Genomic DNA, 19,795 nt, shown 5'->3' with positions numbered 1-19,795 from the left:
TTAGCCAGATTTATGTTGAGAATCAAGAGCAAGGAGCCCAGCAGGAGGATTTAAAATGTTGTGAGCTTGGCCAGAAAGAAAGCGCCAAGAAAGCTGTAGACTGCAAAGATGGAGCTGAGAGGATCTCCATTGCCGGGAAGGAACCTGAGACTGGAAGGGATGGTCTGAGGGCATCCCAGGAGGAGGCAGGTCTCCACCCTTTGCTGCCTCAGAGCTGCAAAGGTCAGGGACTTTGCCTTGAAGGGAAAGTCGCTGAGCTCCACGTTCCAGAATGGCGGCTGCGGCCACACCAGTTTCCAGAATGGCACCGGCATGGAGAAATTATTTCTCCAAATCAGGGTCAGAGTGCTCAGCCATCCAGGCCCTCGACCCCTACAGCCAAGAGAGAAGGAAACCTGGCTACTGCTCCAGCTGGCAGCAGACCTTGGCATCATCCACATGGCTTTGGTTTTAGGCGCATTCAGAATGCAGGAGTTCTGAGGTTAAGAAGGCTTCCACCTCGATTTCAGAAGAAGGCCTGGGAGGCAGGCGGTATGCCCCTGAGAGGGCAGTGTGTGAAGCTGTGAGAGAGAAGCCTATTCAGTGGAAACCCCAGAAGTTTGGAAAAGCCAGGAATGTGGATCAGCTAAGGGAAACTGCAAGGAGGAAGCAAAGCCAGCCTAAGAGAGAAGCCATGGAAGCTATCACCATGAGTGCCACAGGGGCGGAGCCTCATGTAGCTCACAGCTCCTCACAGTTTGCTTGGGATGTTCCACATGGAACTGCAGGGCTTAATGCTTGCCCTGCTGGATTTTGGACTTGTGTTGGTCCCAATGCTTGGTATCCTGCTATGTGTACCTTTTGGAATGGTAGTGTTTATCTTGTGCCTTTGAATGTTGCAAGTGTTTAAGTTTTCATTTGCACAGGGGCTCACAGTTGAGAGTTTGCCTGGGATCTTGGAAGAGACTTGGGACTTGGACTTTTCAGCAATGCTGAAACTTTTGGGACTTTGGTAATATAGAGATGGACTAGAATGTCTTTTGCATAAAGGGATGTGCATGAGTCTTTGGGGGTCCAGGGGTGGAATGTTATGGTTTGTGTATAGGTGTCCCCCCAAAGCCTCATGCAGTCTTGGGGCAACTTCTGGAGTTTGTGATTGATCACTGTGGGTGTGGAGGCTGCACCTGCCCTGGGCCAGGTAATTTGCATTACAATGTAAGGTGGGAAGAGAAGCCAGCTGCTTGAGCTGCTGCTACCCCTCCCTTGCGCTCTTGCTCTTTGCCGCCACCATGAAAGGTTGCTTTCTGCTCTGTGCTGCTCTGGGTTGGACCTAGCTGAGTATGGACTGAAACCTCCAGTAACTGTGAGCTAAATAAACCTTTCCTTCCTTCAAAAAAAAAAAAAAGATGAACTGCAAAATAGCAAGGGACTACTGTAGAAATGAAAGTAAATACAGCTCAGCTAAGAGAGGTACATTCTCTGACAATGGCTTGCAATTAAAATTGATATAAAATCTAATAATTCTGATCTTCAAAATTGGGAAAGTCAGCTATAACTATGCTTTATAATACAGAACCTTTGTTCATTACCCTTTTCAGAAGTGTGTCACTAGGACTTTTCATTTAGGTAGGGGAACCCTATACCAGAGGGCAATGGAGAGGTGTTACTATTTTAGTCTAGCTGATTGGTTTAGATGACTTTAAAATAAATTTGCTAAGCACATTAGTGAATACACAAAGGAGGATAGTTAGCAGCCTCAAGCACTATGGCCAAAAGAGATTTGGACAGGGAACTGACTGGCAGTAAATAGAAAGCTTACTAAAATTTTGATGGAATTGTATTCTCAGCAAAATCACAAAATAGTACAAAAAAAGTGCAATTATTCTAATCTCTAAAATGACCACTAGCCCCCCAAACTTGTATCATCAAAAAGGAGGCTATGATATTCGTACAGCCCCAAAGAGGCCCGTTGGCCAACGCTAATGTCAGAAGGGGCCTAGTGGGTAACATGAGGAAAAGTTTCCTAGAGGTCTGAAGCCAAGGGTCTCGAGGACTAGGGACACAGGAGTTTCTCCCATGGGGTAGAAACAAGATCTCCTAAGACATCTTCATGTTTTCTGCCCAGAAGAGGAATTATGACTGCTGTGCGCTGCTAAACCTTCCTGTTCCGAACCGTCCTAACCCTAACGTGTCTGTGCTCCGCTCTGCTCGGCTGCTCTGCAGTATCGTCAGCCTTCTATGTTAGGAATGTTGTCAAGGCCCCTGTCTGCTGCTGACTTTCTCTCCCAGGGTCAACACAGTTACATATTCGTTTCTTTGACTTCATCACCACATCTGTGGGATTCTCAGGGTGTGATGTTATAAGACATGTACGTAACATATCAAATATGAAAGCGCTACCAAGAGTCTTAAAAGACGCTGAGAGAAAAGCTCCGGAAATCATTTCCCCCAAAAGAAACGTAAAACTAGACAAACTTATCACAAGAATCACTTTAGGATTCTAAAACAACTTTCTAAAGGAATCACAAATTGGAAAGGAATTTATTCAGAAAGTAACTGCTAACCCTTAATAGGAGCAGCTGCGAGTCTGTAGCACTTTATTCCAAAGCCAGCAAGTCCCTCCCTTGAGTTCCCTGGTTCAGATGGGGTGGTTACACAGGTGGGAATACAGAGCAGGGGCTTTTCCTGCAGGAGGTTAATTAGTGACTCTCCCTGACTTTTTCAAGGTGACTGATACCTATTTAGAGTATCAATCCCTGAGGCCCTTCCCTAGGGAGCTATGTGGTTGCATTTTTTAATCTTGTCTTCAGGTCTGGCCCACAGCAGGAGTGTCTCTCTCTCCCACAGTTGCAAGGTATCTTGCCTTCTGTATTGGCTCCTTTGAGGGCCTAGCCCTGTCTGACTGTAATATTTCTGTCTCTCTCAGCCGCCTACAACAGTAGGGAAGAAAGCAAAGTGTACCGTTGTAGTCCCCCGCAAAAACATATGGGTATGTAAGTAACCTCACCCACCTTTCTTCCTGGGATCTGCTGCCCACATAGCAGCTCTCTCAGGCTGCATGCTGATGTCTGTAGTTCTTCCAGGCAGGCCTGGCGTGATGTTGAAAGCTAAACCTGTGTGGATTCATTCCCTCAGCTCCCCTCATTGCCTCTCTGCAGGGAAGGTGACTCTGAGGCAAACTTTGGCCTGACCTTCCGCATTCTTTTGAACTCTTGGTGGAAGCCACCATGGCCCCTAAACTCTTGAATTCTTTGTCTGCAAAACAGCACCAAGTGATCGCCACGATCTGCTCTACTGTGAGCTATAGCGGGACCTGAAGCTGCCCCTGCTTGGGTCACAGCTGTGACTGTAGATTACTTTGTAGGATTAAAGCAAGGAAAGCAAGCCTGACGTGAGCCCAAGGAAGGTTTATGCGGTACCTGGAAGGTCTCTGGACCTATGACCAGAGTGATGGCCGCAAGGTTTCTGAGATGCTCCTAGCTCTTTTTCCCAGTTGTCCTGGTACAAAGCAACTGTGTCCTTTGTATATATCCCAACCTCGTAAGCAGCAGTTTCTAAGCTGTACCATGCATACACTTTCCTCCTCCCTTCCTGTCTGGGTTGCAGGTCCCACATCTCTCCACTCTGCTGCCTTTACTCCAAAGTCACTGTAAATCTGCATAAAAGTAATGAATATGCCATAGCCTGAATTTTTATTGTTGTAAAATTATGTCCACAACATATACTAGTTCATCGTTTTATTTTAAAGAGAATAGAAAAATAGTTAAGACATTAAAAACAATACACAATTTTAAAAAAACACAAGATGGGAGAGATAGCTCAGCAGCATAAGTGCTTGCATAGCAAGCCCAAGGTCCTGAGTTCAGTCCCTGGTACTACAAAAAAATATATATAAATGAACAAAAAATAATAATAAACTTGGCTTTGGGGCTGGCGAGCTAGCTCAGTGCACTAAAGCACCTGCTTAGGCAAGCACAGGGACCATGGTTCAATCCCTGACACCATATGCCATGCCAAACAGCTGTTAAATTATCATGGCCCTGATTCAACACGGCAGAATTCCAAAACAACAGCTCATCTTCGCAAGCATCACTTCCTCCTCCTGCCCCAGCCCACTGCTGCATACCCTTCCGGGCACACAAGGGGCCTCTGGTCCAACCCCTAGGTGTCACGGAACCTGCGCCTCAAGCTCCACCATCCCCAGCGAAAGTCCATGGAGTCTCAGCCTCCCTGTCTCAGGTCAGAGCACCCTCATCTCCCTGCCTTCGGTCCTCTTAATGTCTCAGAGTTAACAAAGGCTCCCCCACCTCTTTTATTTCTGCTTCTCTACCACACTGCTGCCAGAAAAACCTAACACACAGTCCACTTTTAAGTTACACTTTTCATTCACAGTGTCTTATAGCATGGACACAATACAGTGAATTTCTTTGCTACTTCAAAATAAGGATGGCTTTGTCTCCTACTTTCCAATTAAATCCTCCTTTGTCTCCGAGACTAGTTCCCGGTTTCCTCATTTTATAGGCCCTTGCGAGAATCACCTAGAACATCCCTGTTGCAAAACTATAGGCTTTTTGCTAGCTGGCTTTTCTGAACTCTTCAAGATCTGCCCATAACCCAATTCAGAAGCTGCTTGAGAAAAATATATAGAACTTAAGTCTAAGAACCACAATTCTCTGATACTTACCTAAGCTCACAAATGGGCCCAGGCAATTTTGTATTTATTCCATCTGCTTGGGAATCTTCGCGTCTTCATCTTACAGAAATTCAGCCCATTTTTTCAGTCTCAAAAAGTATCCCCTTCGTAAATCTACCTTTCATCCTCTCCTCCTCCAACTGAGTTGATCTTTTTCTTCTTTGTCTTCTCGTGGAGCCATGCACATACAAGGTCTGGTCAAAACATGTGGTGTGTAAGTTTTAAAATGTATTACAACTTTAAAAAAATGATTATGGACACATTAATCCCCTTCAAAATATTCCCTGCCCCTTGCTTCAAACACACATATCCGTTTATTCTTGCCACTGTCTAAAGCAGCTCTGGAAGTCTCCTTCTTGAGTATCTTTCAGAGATGTGACCAAAAATACACTAAAGGCTGCTGTGAGTTTCATCTAACAGAAATGCAGCCTCATAAAAGCATTGCCCAGTGTCCTCATCCATGTTATCCATGGGGTCTGGCACTGGTGACCTGTGTCTTTTCACCAAAGTCTAAATAACCATGAAAGGTGAACACTCTGAATTGATTCAGGAAACTGAGGCAGCCATGAGAGCGTGCCTGAGGACTTGAGAGGAGACTTCCAGGACTGCTTTGGAGCATGGCAAGAGCAGTGGGGTGGTGCACTCAAACCAAGGGGGAGAATCCTGAGGGGGGTTCATGGCAATGTGTCTTTTACTATAATACTTTTTAAAATTAAATATTCACTGTAGTTTTTATCAAACCTGATACATCTGCTATAGTACTTACTGTTGAACATTTTTATTTGTATGATTTCTTCAGTAATAACAAGGGTAGAATGTTGTAAGGCCTATGAGAAAATTGTGGCAATAGCTAAGTTTTCTTGTTCCTGTGGGCTGTTTTCCAGATTTGAAGCAGTGGTGCTGCCATAGGCGGAATGCTCTCTTCTCATGTAATTATATGGTAGTTCTTTGTGCCTTCCATTACATATTGCTCCACTAGGGAGGCTGAGGCAGGAGATCACTGTGAGTCCAAGGCCAGCCTTGAACTGGACAGTGAAACCCTGTCTAAACAACAACAACAAGACGGGGTGGTTATGGACCTTTAGTGCCATATGTGTTTGAAACTTGCATCCTGACAGAAATATAATTTTTTGAAATCAAGAGAATTATTTCTTCTCAGAAAAATATTCTTGTACACAGAAAAGCCAGTGTCTCATTAACTAGAATGTGAAATGAAACAAATGACAGGACAAAGAGAAACAAACACATCGTCATACAGGAAGAATGTGCTTGTGTGCAAAAACTTGTGCATCACTGCTGCTGAGACAGTTGGCTCCATCAGCACAGTGTAACACACTGTGTAACATCGCGCATAAACGTGTGCAGAGGTGACGAGCCCGGGGGGTGGCTGCTCTTGGTGGGATGTCTTCATTCTCATATTTCAACCTGAGGCAAATGACTTTCAATCCAGATAAAATTCAGACCACTGTGTAATCAGTATCGCCATCAACAGACTGACTTGTGTGCAGTAGGTCCAAAAGTTACAAAAGCTGTTTTCGAGTTTTTGTTTGTACCCACCGTTTTAGGGTTACATCAGAATTAAAGCACGCAGGACTTGAACTGACTTCAAAGGCTAAACTTAGACTTCGAGCTAGTTTAGCTTTTTTCTTTTATTGGTTCATGTTTTCCATTTGGCTTCCATATCCTGTGCTAGCTTGATGCCCCTTCTAGAATTTCATTTATAAATCTTACAGCTTTGGTTGGTGAACACACTAATTAATTCTGCTGTGGAGGCTGAGGATTTTAGCCATCTCATGCCTTCTGCTTGGAAAAATATCTGCTGTTTTTCCACCCATGTCTAGCACCATATTGGACACAGAGCAAAATGCGTCTTACATGGGATGCTACATGCATTCAATCAAAATGCATTTAAGGAGAACTGTTATACTGTTGTCTGTTGCCAATACCATTAATTATGAACTCAAGCCTTTCAGTGCATCAGAAATATGAGATCTACTTTTTTCTAACTAGATTTTTTCAAGTAAAATAATAAAGCAAAAGCAGGCTATTTTGTGATTTCTAAAAGTCCCAAGTATTGCTTAAGCCAACAACAATCCAGCTTTTCAAAACAGACAATTCTATGAGATTGGTAAACATCTTATGATGTTATGAAGTAATACTAGCTTAATGAAGAAATGCGAGTTCTATAGGTTTTTGGCTTGCCTAGGGGCTCTAAGAAGGGAACCAAACTTGTATTTTGTGCTTTATGCTTGAAGAAGCTATATCTGTGGCCAATTTGTCAATCAATTTTGATTAGTACTAGGGTATACCCCTCATACTTCAGTTACAATTGAATAAACTAAAATTACTTATGCTATTTTGCCTACCAAAGTTGTAGCAGATCAACAAGCAAGGTGCCTGATATTTTTGGTTGATTCTAAAATCAATGTATGCATATGCTGTCCTATGATGATGTTAGTCGGGGCAAATTGAGTTTTTAGAGCAGCTTGTAGGGCCCAGACCTTAAGTTAAAAACCTTTGAAGGAATAGCTGAGTGATTTTATAAGCACTGTACTTTGTAGGTCGTGAGATTACGGTTACATTTCCAGTTCTTGGATTTCTCCAACTCTGAGTAAGAAACAGGAAAAGAAAAAACACTCCTTAACCCCACAATTCATTGAGCCTGGAACATAACACTCTTGTTTAGATGGCTGCTTTGGCTGCATCAGTTATCCATCTATAATCCAAGGAAGATGGAACGGATACTTTGTGAATCTGTGGTGTCGATTTAGCAAACTACACTGCCAAGTTCAAAGCGCCTTCTGCCAGGTTCTTTTATTACCCACATCCTCATGTATTTGAAAGCTTTATGTGTCCCTTGAGACTTTCTGATAAATGTGACTCCACCATCCTTCCAGGAACCTGGAGATCTAGGATTAGCTGTGAAGAGAATTTATAATGCATTTACCTTGAGCTGTGATTGGCAGTATTTGTTAATATAGGCCTGTGTTTTGTCGTGTGTGTGTGTGTGTGTGTGTGTGTGTGTGTACGTGCATGCAAACACAAAGGAATGACAAGTTGGTTCCCAAACACCAATTTTTAGAAGTTCAAGGAAACAAATCTGTGGTATAGCTTATCTGTCTTCCTGTTATAAAATACCTTTTCAAAAAAAAAAATACCTTTTCCAAGATGCCATGCTCTGATTTTTCTAATATTGAATTGAAAGTTTAGATTTAAAAATAGAGAAATCTAATTCAGAAATGTATTTCTTGATTTCTTTTTTTTTTGTATTTAGGACAGGGTGTACAGGGTCTCCGGACTTACAGTGATCCTCCTGTTTATAGCCTCCCAAGTGCTGGGATTACAGGTGTGCGCCACCAGGCCCAGTCTCAATCGCAATCGCAGCGTGCCCTTGGAGTGGGGCCAGCACGGCAGGCCCGGGGATCCAACAACCTGATTTCTATTTTAAAACCCCCATTACAATTGTTATGTGCTTTATCATTATGCCATTGATACTCCCATTTTACTGAAAGAAGATACAAATGTCCCAAATGATAATGTGATTGTTTATATTGTCTTTTTTATTCTTATACAAAGTGAATGACAAAATTGAGGTCAGAGTAATAAGCAACATCTGGCTTTCCTTAATGCAATGTGATGAAAATGATGGTGATGATAGAGTGATTGTCAACAATTATGAAGCAGCTTTTGTGTTCTGTGTTCTCTGTGCATTTCTCCTGGCAACCAGTAAAAGTTATTTTGCAGGTGAGATAAGTGAGGCATGCTGAGGTGCAGTAGTCTGCCTGTGGTCATCCTGCTCCATCTTCTGCGTTAATACACGTGGTCATTCATCATTAATTTCCCTTTGAACCCATAAAAGACCAACTCCCACGCGCATCACTGTGGCAGCTGGATTCAGTGTTTGGGAAAATAAAAATCAATTAGTCGTCTTATTGATGTTAATAACATCACACATTTCCCATAAATGAATAGCTTATTAAGGAGTATATACGAATTTCATACCTCTGTGTGAGATGGAATAATAGGATAAACTCTGTAGAAGCATTCAATTTTTATCAAAAATGATACTTGGCTTTGTTTTTGTTTTTGTTTTGAGGTAGGTTCTTGCCATGAAGTTTAGGCTGGCCCTGATCTCACTGTGTAGGTCAGGCTGGCCTCAGACTTGTGGTGACTCTTACCCAGGTACCCGAGTGCTGCAATTACAGGAATTTGCCACTATGCCAGACATGGCTTTGGTTTTAGATTTTAGTACTTGGCCTCAAGTTACACTGACTTTGAAGACTTTGCTTTCTTTGTTAAGGTACTACTTGGTAGCAGGGAACAGTGGTGCACGCTTGTCTCAGTGCTCAGGAGGCTGAGGTATGGGGACTGATGTGAGTTTGAGGCCAGCCTGGGCTATGTGGTGAGTTCAAAGCCAACCTGAATTATACAGAGACTGTTTCTCTCTGTCTGTCTGTCTGTCTGTCTGTCTGTCTGTCTGTCTCCTTTTTACTTTTTGATAACACAACTTTTATTGGTGTAACTTTGAGTTATGGCTTCTATAAGAATTGATTAGCCTCTTGAATTCTCAAAGTAAGAAAGCCAAACTTTTAAATGTCCGGCTATTCTTCAAGACTCTCTGAGATCCACTTTGTTTTGTTTGTTTTCTGCTCTTGGTATTTTGAGATCATGCAGTCCAGGCTAGCCTTGAACTTCTAGGTAGCCCAGGCTGACCTAGAGCTGCGGCAATCTTCCTACTGCAGCCACCCAAGTGCTGGGATTGTAGGTGTGCACCACCACAGCTGGCTTGAGATCCACTTTAATGACATGGTCGCCTAAATGTGTGTGGCTGTGTGGATGTGCGTGCATGTATGTGGTAAGCAGGCTTCCATATGTGAACACTGATGTTCAGACCCTAGTGCACAAGCTCATAGTACTGTTGGTCATCAGCAATGGTGACATGAATGCTACCGTATGCTTCCTTTTCACCTTTCCAAAGTAGTCTGACCATATATTGCAATTGGAACTTTGGCCAAAATAACCCAAACTCTATTAGTACAATAAACCCCATCTCTAACTAGTTTAACTCACAGTTTTTGTTTTCCTACCATGGTTTTGGTGAGTCAATCAGCTTTCCTTCATGACTCTCCTTCAAGGTGATACTTAAATTTCTAACTCCTTATGTCCTGTGAGGCAGCTGTCTTAGAAGAATGTAGGAAGGGAAAGAGAGATTGAGACAATTGTACAGGGGTGGAAGAGGGAAGACAGAGAAGCCTGCAGCAGCACATATTGTTTCTACCCACCTCCGCTATTTCCAGAATTCAGTGATAGGTACTTTTTATTTGGTTGAGTCTTATTTTAGGCTTCTAGCATGGGCCTATTAAAAAATACACATTACATTTATACATGCAACTGAAAGAATGACAACTGACATTTTGTCAGAAAAGAAATAGAAAGGAATAACCTTTAAAATGATAGAGAGAGAGAGAGAGAGAGAGAGAGAGAGAGAGAGAGAGAGAGAGGCAGAAGCACAGAAATAAAGTAAATGGGGGAAAATTGCGTCAATGCTGGAGTCTGGAAAACAGCAGTAGCTGAGAGAGGAATCAAAGTGCACCGATGCCACCAAGAAACCCCGAGGGAACTCATGAGGTGAGGATTAAAACACACAGAAGAAACAGAGAACATTTCTTAGAAGAGGGGGATCCTCTGCAAACCATGGCTGAGAGTAGCTGGCTAGTTGGATCCAGGAGATGACCTGAAACTAAAATCTTTTCACTCACATAGGACCACACTGGGACGGACAGAGTCAGTGGCATTTGAAACCTACAAAGAAAACGTGGTACACTGCTTGTAGAACGGCTTTCCATAGTCAACGGTAGGTGTGGGGCCACTGCCATCGTTGTGGAATGAGAGTGACCTGGGACGCCACTGTAGAGAAGGACGCTGCCCAGAGTCCCACTACCCACCCCCGTCAAGTTCCTCCACACGGAGCCAGCTCCTGCAGGGCGAGGCCAGCTTCAGCTTCCAGCTGCACAAGACCAGAAGGTCACAGCGTCACCCTGTACCCAATGTAGGCGGATGTCTGTACCCAGTGCGGTTCGGGGAAGGACTGCCACCTTAGGCCCCAGCGTGAACAGACGCACATCTTTGCTTGAGGTCTGCTGCTTAATCCTGGGCTGCAGAAAAGAGCCACTCATCCAACACAGTAGAAAGCTTTAGTTCTTGTTTTGCTGTTTTCTTTTCCTGTTGGTCCTCTCCCTCTTTTTATTTCATTATTTTCTCCTTCGTGTATGAATGTGCGTGCGCATGCACTTCTCTTCCTCTTACCTTTTGCTTCCAATTTAGCTTCTAGAGGTCAAGGAAATTCTCCCCAAGCTTTGTGCAGTGGCAGTATTGTAGCAAATGAGGTTTCCCGAAGCGTGATTATTGCTAACGGAAAACTTGTCTCCCTTGTTCCTCTTTATTTTTTCTACTTTTATTCCATATCTTTTCACCTGACTTCTTTCTCCTGTTTCTTCTCCCTTCTCCTCCACTTTATTGATCTCTTTTTCTGTAATATTTATATAGTCCTATAAACTTTTCTCATCTCTATTTCTCACCACCCACTTCATATCCAATTTTCTCCTCCTAAGTATATAACATACTTCGACTAAGCCTTAACAACAAGTACAAACCTAGATTAACTTATCCAGCAAAATTACCCTTCAAAATAGGAGAAATAAGGTATTTCCAGGAAAAAGACTAGCTCAAAAGACATATGAGGGCTAAGCCAGCACTCAAAAAAATACTTAAGAATAACCTTGACAGAAATAACAAAACTAAAAGCAGCAGCTAAAAGCACAAAGTCAGTGGATAAATGGGAAAAACAAAAAATGCCAGGACAAGAAAAACACAGGATTCACTAACAGATGAAAGCAATGATCGTAAATAACCAACGCCTCTCAGGAATATCTCTCGACAGGAATGGCCTTAACGCTACAAGTAAAAAACACAGATGGTCAGACTGGATCAAAAAACAAACCAACAGTCAGTTGTATTCAAGAAATTCACCTAATTCAAAAAGATATTCATAAACTATGGAGTTCCTTGTGACACCCAATGGGTCAGTGTCTTCTTGGATTGACTCGGGAGGTGGAAGACTGCTGCCTCCAGGAGACCAAGTGAATGCCTTGAAGACAGGATTCCTTACCAGCTCATGCAGAGATGGGCCTTATGGGAAAACAAGAATGCTCCCCAGGGAGACAATTAGATGAAAGTTAATTATTCAACCAAACTGTCCCTGTGCCTTGCTTGCCTGCTTTGCTACCTAAAACAAATATCTGTGCTCAGCAGAACTCTATATTCTTGTTTTCCTCAATAAATCTGGGGTTCTGAGTCAGTTCAGGGCTTCACTCCATTCCAGTGAAGTCCCTGGGCTTCCCAGCCAAGATACTCTCTGTCTCTCAGATCTTCATTCATCTCTCTGTATGGGTTTGCTTCCCAAACCCAGCAACAGACTAAAATTAAAGGATGCAAATAATGCTTTTTACATCAGGACCTTAAAAACAAGCAGGGGTAGCAATTCTAATATTAGACACAGTAAAGTTCAAGCAAAAACTGATTAAAAGAGATAAGGTCACTACATACTAATTAAGGAAACAGTTTAACAAGAAGAGATAACATTAATAAATATTATGCACCAAATACTGGAATACCTACATTCATAAAACAAAATGCCGGTGTGTATTACAGCACAATTCATAATAGCCCAATCCTGGAAGTAGCCTGTATACCCTTCAACAGACTGGATACAGAAAATGTAGTATCTGTGTATCATGGAATACTACTTGGCTATAAGGAATGACAAATTTGAGACATTTGTAAGAAAACGCACTCATCTGCAAAATATAATGTTGAGTCCAACAAACCAGACACACAAGCTTACATTCCATATGGATCTCTCATTTGAACGAGGGAAATTATAGGCAAAGAGTAACAAAAGGATGGATGGAAGGAGACAAGTGGATGGATCTCTGGCAGTAGGGAATGGGTCTAAGGGAATAAGGGCAAGGGGTGAAGAGGAGGGGATGGGGAAATAAATAGAATGAAGATGCCATGTACAAGAACCTAATAACTCCCATGAACAGATATAGTATGCCATAAAGTGAACTACGATTAATAATGTTGGCAAGAAGGGAAATCAGGATAGGGGAATTAGAGGAGGGGGAGAGAAGGGAAGGGGATTAGAAAAGCAACTTGCTGTAGTATGCCCATATGCCCACTCCCAAGATGGCTGTATTGCTTGATTGCAAGCATATACTAATAAGAGTTTAAAAAGTAAGGGGACAAAGACTTTAGGACACAATAGAAACAAGTCTTAAAACTATGTTAAGCATTTCAATAAGACCTTTGAAAAAATTTGCAATGTGGAGAAATTAACAAATGCTAAGAGTTAAAGAGAGTACTTCGGAGGGTTTTTTTTTGTAGCCCTCTTGCAATTTGGGGGGGATAAGCTTAAAATTTCAAAGTAAAAAGTTTTCAAAGCTAGAAAACTAATGTCTAACTATAGTCATTTTCAGACAAAAGCTGAGCGACTTTGTTTGCACCAGATCCATACTACAGGAAATAGGAAAGAAGGTCCAAATAGAAATGGACTCAGATGGGAGCTGTGTGTCAGAGGGAGAAGAGTTCTGTGAGTCGTGAGACTCCAAACTGCTCTTACAGAGACTTGTAATTCAGAATGATAGAATAAGCCCTTGTGCAAGTTGCTCTCCCTCCCAGTTCCTAGTATTTATGGAAAGGCTGAAGTTATGAATCCACAAAAATAGAGGTCATTCGTTGAGCAGAGATTTTCAACAAATTTCTGGAGAATGAAAGTGGGTGATGGAGGGGTACTGCATGAGGGAGCAGAGCAGATGGAACCTCACCGGCCAGAGTGATGGTGGACACTGTAGCAGAGGAAGCTGGGCAGCTGCAGGGCTGAAGACTCAGTATTTCCAGGTCTACAGAGGATGCAAAACATGGGGCTGAAGACAGAGAATGCCTGGACGGTCCACTGGCAGAACACTCAGCACGGAGGTCTCTGGAGAAAGCTGCCCTCTCTCCGAGCAGAGTGAGAGAAGAGGCAGAGGTTAGGGCCAGCCGAGACAGCTCAGTGGACGAAGCGCCTGCTTTGGCAAGCGCAGGGACCAGGTTCCTTCCCTGATCCCGTGTGCCATGCCATTCCTGCCTCCTGGGCGTGCTGAGCCAGCCACAGAGTCGGGGCATGGTGGTGCAGGCCTGTAATCCCAGTGCTGGGGAGGCTGAAAACAGGATTACCACGAGTCCGATCTGCATAATGAGGCCCTGTACCAAATACACAGATTAAAATAAATAAATAAATAAATGAATAAATAAATAAATGAAGCAGAGGTTGATTGAACTAGGATTTGATCTGAAAAGAAGTATCTAGTAAGGGGCTGGGCAGAAAGCCTGTGAGTTAGTCTCAGGCTGTGCACAGTGTGGTTCTAATTTGTAAGGATTAAAGACTGAAGGAAAGAAAAGAAAAAAAAAAAAAAAAAAAAGACTGCTAGCTGTCCTTATCTGCCCATCTAAAGTGACAGTTCAGAGATGTGCATGCTGCCATGACATACAGCTAATGGTGACCTTTCACATTCATTACCTCATCCTTAAACATGGGTGGGAAAAACCAAAAACAAATCCAGAGACAAAAAGGGGGAATATTCTGAAAAAAAAAAACCCAAACTAAATATATGTGAATAAAAATGACTCCCTACAACACAGAATCGATTTATAGGAAAAGCTTGCAAAACTATGTAGTTAGCATCCTCAAATATATACATATATCTTGGTAGACAGGCAAATACAGATATACATCTATACAGATGTCCCAGAAAACAAAAACAGTGCTATGGGGGAAGATTCAGAAAAAGAAAGAAATGTAAAAATTAAAAATAAGATCACCAAAGTTCATGATTCTCCACATTTCTTTGTGCAAATATTTTACAAAGGGTGCTATAGCAAGTGGAACACTATAGGATTATCCAGATTCAAAATGTTTTTCCACACTGGAGAAGAAAATAAGATGCAGACTTCGGGGTCATTATCAATTCGCCATCCCAGAGAAACTAGCTCTAGAATACCAAGTTCTGCTTTCTTCAGCCTCTAGGAAGAGGTGGGCCTGGGTGACACTGACCAGCTGGGCCCCTGCAAGGCCAGTGACCACCGAGTCTGCGTGGTTAGACTGTTTTCCCTGTCATACCCTCCCTTCTCTGGTAGAAATGCGAATACCTTTTCCAAAATAGTTTCAATATGCCCTCTGGGAAAAAAGAACAATTTTTTTTTTTTTTTTTTTTTTTTTGCTAGATTTTTCTCACTGCAATGTCAAGGGCATGCCCTTGGATATCGTTGGTTACCACCAAAGAAGGAAAGCAGCTAAAAAATTTAAGACTATTGTCTTTTGTAGAAAACCAGCACGGGTGGCCTGTGCCTGGAATCCTTCCACGGGACGGTCCCAGGAGGCTCCCAAAGCTGAGATGAGCCATCTAACTCATTCTATCCACAGGATAGGGTTAGCAGATTCTCTGAATCTTGCCACTGGAAAAAAAAATTAAGGTCTAGTCAGTTGTCCTTTTAATTTTAAGGTGCTACAAAGGTTTTATTAGACAGAGATTTAAAAGTACACACTCAAAAATCAGAGCATGCATCCCTGAGAGAAGCACATAACTTCCTGGTACAGGGAACCTTTTGGCTTCTGTTGGGTGGTGGAAACTCCAGGAAAGTGACCTCCCTCTCACAAAAAGTACTAGCACATTTCATAATTTCTTTGTTTATAGCTTGTTGTTGTTGTTGTCTGCTTTTGTCTTATTTGGCTTTGGGAAGCAGGGTCTCTCTACGTAGTTTAGGTTTGCCTTGAACTCACTAAGTACTCAGGGTGGTGGTCTTCCTGCTTCCGCCACCTGAGTGCTAGGACTACACATGTGCACAACCACACCTGGCTTTTTAAAAAAACATAGGTAACTTACACGTTTTGGGTCCTCTCAACCCGATCCTTTATCCACCGATCGGGCTCCTGCTCTGCTGCACAGGCCACCCCCTCCTCTCGTAAGCCAATGTGTGGGTTTCCAGTGTTGCTGTTGTCTGGAAGGAAAGGGGCCTACATTTAGGCAAGGGACTGTGACACGGGTCATCTTGACTTCAGTTGGCCCCCAAGTTCCAGTCTTCTTAAAAGCACACTTTTTATTAATGATTTCTGTACCTGCTTTCAACCCATCTTTTATTTCTTCTAGTGGGCCTCAAGTAAGCACTCTTGTTACTGGATGTTGGGGTGTTGGGGTCTCCTCCTGGGAGGGTTTTCTTTCCTGAAAAACCTGAGCCAAGAATTGGTGAAGACAAGTGCAACTGGTAGCAAAGTTTTATTAAAGGCAGGGAAAATAAAAGGTTCGGCAGAAAGTGTTTGAACCAGGTAAAAGTAGGCAAAGGAACCCTTGGGTCTAAGACCTGCCTGTACTACATAGCAAATGCTGCCTTCAAAAAACAAAAACAAAAAATCCATTGGCAAGGGAATACATTAAGGTTTTTAAAACCTGGGGTTGCAAGCATAATTCATTCCAGAAACATGCTTATAACCCAAAGCACTTGTATATCAAAGTGTATTTTCCCTTATGAAATAATGGAAATTCGGATGATTTGTTCCACAAGCCAAAAATATTCATATAAAAATTATTATGATATAGGAGAAAGAAACTCCCAACCTTCTAGATGACCAAAACACATTTTATGTTCTCTAAACTCAAGGAATGAATTCTAGGAACAATGGAGGTTAAATGTAGGAAGAGAGAGGGACAGAAGGGGGGCCAGAAAGTGGGTTGCCCTCGACTCTCTTTACAGGGAGGCTTTATAGAACAAAATCAAGAGGTGGGTACAAAATGATGATCAATCAAGAGGATCCCAAGTGAAGAAATTTAGGTAATATTGATCCAATAGCAGTAACAGAGGCATATGGATGACATCATTAACCTCGGTCTATAGTCTGTAATCAGACTTAATCTTAATCTTACTCTTAGATTGTGGGGGAGAATGGGACATTCCTAACGAGACAGAGAAAATCTCAAGAAGGGAGGTACTGCTAATCTCAAACTCCCATTTATCCCTTAGGGAAGAGTGTAAATCTGGCCACTGTGACTGTAAGCTTGGATATGTCTCCAACCACCTGTTCTCAACTTCCGTGCTGATTCCTTCCAGGCTCCAGCCCTGTCTGACTGCTTACAATGTTTCTACCTAACTTAGCTATCTATAATAATTCCAATACTGTAATATAATACAAAATATAAAGAGAAACAAATAAATTAATCTGCACTTAATCTTTGACAACCTTCCTGATTAGTGTAAGAGGTAGACAAGAGAGAGGAGGGCCACTGTTCAGGACAACTTTTAATATCATTAATAGAGTCACTGTTATTGGCTCAATGGAAACTGTGTGTGTGCAATTGCAATAATCTACCCATCCAATGACACTTGCCTTTGCCTGCTTTTGAGGGTTTTGCAGAAATGTGACACTGTATCATCATTAAACAGATTCATTGCTCACACTGGTACAGTCTTATTCCAGTGGTGGTTTGCTACAAAATTTTGTGCTGTTTCCCATATTTTACATATCTTCCTAATTTCATTTGACATGAGGAATCTCTACGTTTTTTTCATCCTGCTCAGCTGATGAGATCTTTGTCATAACCTCTTACTGTTGGGAGACAGTCACCCACAATTCCACAGTAAGAAACAGAGAGAGAGAGAGAGAGAGAGAGAGAGAGAGAGAGAGAGAGAGAGAGAGGAAACTCTCTCAGAGAGAAAGAGAGACAGAGACAGAGACAGAGACAGAGACAGAGACAGACAGAGACAGACAGAGACAGAGACTGAGAAAAAGAGGAGAGAGTCAGACTGACAGACAGAGAGACAGAGAGAGAAGGGGAGAGTGAGAGAGAAGAACCTTTGTCTTAATTGTGACTCATGTGACATTCAGCATCATGTTCTACTCATATTAAGATGTGGCTCATTTACTTAAAATATATTAGAAATGTCTGGTTGTCTTGCAGAACACACAGAAAAAAAGTACTCATAATGAGAGGTTTTATGGAATCTGTGTTTTATGACTACTGAGTCATAACAATTTTTACTCTACGGCTTAGAACCAGTACCTGGCCTCTGCTTTGTGAATCTGCAGAACTTTCTTAGTTACTGGCTCTACATAATAAAGATATAAGTCTGGAATAGGTAACAGAAAATTAGTTCATATCTCAAAGGTAACAGAGTTTGCCTAGAATATTTGTGTTGCCATGTTTATTCTGTAGGCATACCCATACAAGAAGCAAAAGATTTACTTGATGGGCAAATGCAAGTATATTAAAATAAGATAATGGGAATATATTGGGAGGATAATGAACACATTTTGGGACTAGGTAGTGGTGGCAATAGTTACATGTGCAGCTGGAGATTGCTAGTGGGGACTGGTGTGACTGGAGGCCCTTTTTATGTGTAGTGTAGCTGTTGCTGTTCCACATTACTATTGCTTTAATAAAAGGTGTTTGACTATACTTTACTACTGTGCATTTAAGACCAAGTTAAAGTAAGACCTGTGTTAATCAAAATTAAACTACTTCTTCCTATATATTGTCAAGGGCAGTCAAGGCTCCCCACGTGTTACTTGTAGGGCTATGTTTGGAGCCTCTTAGCTCATATAGTTTTAAATAATCACAAAATGTTCAAGGGGAGCCAGGGATGGTGGTGCACAATTATAATTCCAGTACGTGGGTGGCTGGGACAGGAAGTCTGCGATGAATTCGAGGCCAGTTCGGGAGACATAATGAGTTCAAAAGCAGCCTGAACTAGTTAGCAAGACATGTATTCTACAACAAAATAAAATAAAAAAGACCAAATTATATTATATCAAATCATGGGGAGAAAGGAGGGAGAAACACAATCCAAGGTTTTACGGAATCTATGTTTTATGACCATTGAGTCATAAAAATTTTTACTCTAAGGCTTAGAACCTGTACCTGGCCTCTGCTTTGTGAACCTGAAGACCTTTCTTAGTGACTGGCTCTACATAACGAAGACATAAAGTCTGGAGTCGGTAATAAATGTAAAAGAGATGTAAAAAATGATATCGGCCATTTGTAATGTGTGGCTTTTATTTGCTTCTTAATTCAGGCAGTTAAAAAAAGGCATTTAGAAACCTGAATATTGGACATTTGATGATAGGGATTATCCCTTTAAGATATATATTAGAGACAGCTAATGAAACATATACTGATGAAATTATATGATATCTGAAATTGGTAGCAAAGTCATCAGTGAGGGGCAGTGGGAAGTTGCTATGAACAGAGGTGCCTGGGTCCCTGCTGAGAGACGGGGCCCTACTTGCTCAATTGTGTTTGTGCCTGAAATTCTGTCTGCCTGCCTGCCTGCCTGCCTACCTTTCTTTTTAAGACAGAGTCTCACTTTGTCATTCAAGCCAGCTTTGAGTGACTAGCCCAGGCTGGCTTCAGACTCATGGAGATCTTCCTGCCCCACCCTCCTGAGTGCTGAAATTACAGATGTGTGCCAGCACCCCAGGCTGAAATTCTGCAAACTGAAAAGTTATAAAAAATGATAAATGATAGATTTTCCCTTTTCAACACTTCTTTAACACATCTGACTAGAGTAAGAGGGAAATCGCTAATCTTTTTTATAATGTGAGACTGAGAACCTTTAACTGGAAATTCTTAAATACATTTGGTTTTCAAGTGATCTGGCTTGTTCAGTAATGATATTCTCAAAATTATTTAAAATATACTGGGGGTTCCAAGGTCAATTAAGACTCAGGACATATGAGAACTTGTACTGGCATGTCATGTAACTCGGTAGTGTCCCAAATTTTCTGATCAAGGACATTATGGGGCCAAAGAGGAAAGTGATTGATGATGTAGAGTGTACCTAAGGAGAGTCACATGGAGAGAAAACATTCTCACAGGGTTTCACAGAGAGCACATTGGTCAGGCAATGGCCATGACTCATCCACATGGCTGACACTGACAAAGGTTCTACAATCTGAGGTACAGGATCTCAGGATAAATCCTGAGGGGATTTGACTGACCTTGTTGTCAAAAACAAAATCTACATTTCTTGTTA

At 42.0% G+C, this 19,795-nt stretch overlaps 1 pseudogene; it reads left to right on the top strand.

Annotated features, from left to right (window-relative positions):
• The first annotated feature begins 11,024 nt into the window (after positions 1-11,024).
• LOC111812268 lies at positions 11,025-11,136 on the top strand (annotated as a pseudogene).
• Positions 11,137-19,795: the final 8,659 nt, after the last annotated feature.

The sequence above is a fragment of the Octodon degus genome, unplaced genomic scaffold, assembly GCF_000260255.1.
Source record: "Octodon degus isolate 3935 unplaced genomic scaffold, OctDeg1.0 scaffold00118, whole genome shotgun sequence".
NCBI classification, from domain to species: Eukaryota; Metazoa; Chordata; class Mammalia; order Rodentia; family Octodontidae; genus Octodon; species Octodon degus.
This window is presented reverse-complemented; position numbering and strand designations above follow the sequence as displayed.